Here is a 2616-nt window from a genome sequence, read left to right on the forward strand (position 1 = left end):
CTTGGGAGGCGGAGGCAGGAGACTCGCTTGAGCCCAGGAGTTGGAGGTTGCTGTGAGCAGTGAAGCCATAGCACTCTACCCAGGGGGACAGCTTGAGACTCTGTCTCAAAAAAAAAAGATGAGACTTTACCTCTTTTGCGTTTACACGGATGGAGCTGGAACATATTCTTCTTAGCAAAGTATCTCAAGAATGGAAGAAAAAGTATCCAATGTACTCAACTGTACTATGAAAGCTTACAATATGTAAGCACCCACACTTCCATATGAAGGCTATAACCCAACTACAACCCGACATGAAGGGGAAAGAGGAAGGGGAAGGGAGGGGGGAGGATGGGTGTAGGGAGGGTAATTGGTGGGACCACACCTATGGTGCATTTTCTAAGGGTACATGTCAAATCTACTAAGTATAGAGTATAAATGTCTTAATACAATAATTAAGAAAGTGCAGTGAAGGCTATGTTAACCAGTTTGATGAAAGTATTTCAAATTGTGTATAAAACCAGCACATTGTAACCCACAAATGCATTAATGTATGTACACAGCTATGACTTAATAAAAAAACAAAACAAAACAAAACAAAAAAATAAACAAAAAAAACATTGCCCAGAGTCAGGGAAAGTAGACACTAAGATGAGCATTGTGAATGACTAATATCTTTTAACATTTTATAATTCTCTCCACAAAGCTCTTGCACATTTGGTAAAGGCTATTCATGCTCCCCAATATCCATGCTTTCTGCTTCCTCCTTGGAATAAAGCTAGACTACAGTGGTCAATGTTCCTCTTGATTGGGTCCCCATGAAACTGAGTTCTGGCCAATGAATTGTGGCATAAATGATGGATTCTAAACTTTCCCTCATAAAACTTCCCCATGCCTGATCTGTGATCTCTTTTTTCTCATCCACCAGCTGAATGGAGAGAACTTTGAATATCTCAAGGAGGTTGTAGCTATGGTGTGGAATGAACTACAGTTCATGGAATGAGCCTGGAGTCCCAAATGGCTACGTGGAACAGAATCTCCCTACTGACCTGGACCATTAACTTCAGACTTCTTTGTGAAGGAGAATTTCTTTTTTAAGTCATACCATCTCTTTCATTACAATAGTTTAAACTTTTATGCTGTTACACCATTAATAAGTTTGTTTCTTTATATTTCTTTTTCCTTTTTGGACCTTAGGTAATAAGAATTATACTAACCATATTCCTCCCCTCATAGCATACCATTTGAATTAGTGTAATCAAAACTCTTATCTCTTTTCTTTGGTTCATTTACTATTTTATTTCTTTCCTTTCTTCTCTATTCTTTACTTTCATCTTTCTCCGCAGAGGCATCTATGCTAACATATTTGATGTACATATTTTTGTTTGAGTTCTTTTAAAACTTACATTATGTTGTATGCATAAATTTAGATAGTAGTAGTAGTATGGTGCTGTGGATCTCATTCTTTTTTTTTTTCCCACTCAGTAGTATTTTTATAAAAGATCCATCCATGTTACTCTGTGCTTATGTAGTCTGTAGTTTCAAACTGTTCCATAATGTACCTGTTCATTCTCTCTAATTTACTTCTTAATTTCCCTGGAAATGGATTTTAGACTGCTTCCAACTCCCTCTTACCTCAGACATTGTGATGAATGTCCTCATGCATGTCTCCTTAAGGGCCTATGTGAGAAGTGTTCTGGAATACATATAAAAGAAATGGAATTATTGGGCCATAGGGCATATGTATAATTCATTTCATTAAGTATTGGCAGATTGCTTTTTAGAATACCAGCTTCAGTCTAAACCGTAATCAGCTGTGCATGTTAGAATTCCTCTATCTCTATCCCCTCACTAACAATTGGCATGTACCAGCTGTCAGATTTTTGCCAGCCAAATAGATACAAACACATTTATAATTGCAATTAACTGATTAATAGTGAATTTGAACATCTCTTCATGTACTTCTAAACATTTTGGTTTTCCTGTGCTCTGCAAACACTTTTCATATATTTTGTCAATTTAAGACAGTGTGTTCATGTCCTTTGCTTTTGAATTTGTAGGAATACTTCGTGTGGTGGCTTACACTTGTAATCCTAGCACTTTGGGAGGCTGAAGTGGGAGGATCATTTGAGGCCAAATGTTCAAGACCATCCTGGGCAACATAGCAAGACCTCATCTCTACAGATATATATTTTTAAATTTTTATTTCTTATAGTATAACTGTGTACATTAATGAATCATGGGGTACAGTGTGCTCTTTACATACACATTTTGAAATACTCTCATCAAACTGGTTAACATAACCTTCATGTCATTTTCTTAGTTATTGAGTTAAAATGTTCATACTCTGCTTTTAGAAAGATTGACTTGTACCCTTGTAAGATAAACCATAGATCTGACCCCACCAATCTCCCTCCCTTCCCCATCCACCCCCTCACCTCTCCCTTCCACCTCCTTCCCATATTCTAAGGCTATAATTAGGTTATGACATTCCTATAAAAGTCATGAATTAGTTTCAAAGTAGGGCTGTGTACATTGGATACTTTTTCTTCCATTCTTGAGATACTTTGCTAAGAAGAATATTTTCTAATTCCATCCATAGAAACATGAAGGAGATAAAGTCTCCATCTTTCTTTA

Source organism: Otolemur garnettii, unplaced genomic scaffold (genome assembly GCF_000181295.1).
Source record: "Otolemur garnettii isolate 467f Iridium unplaced genomic scaffold, OtoGar3 scaffold00268, whole genome shotgun sequence".
NCBI lineage: Eukaryota > Metazoa > Chordata > Mammalia > Primates > Galagidae > Otolemur > Otolemur garnettii.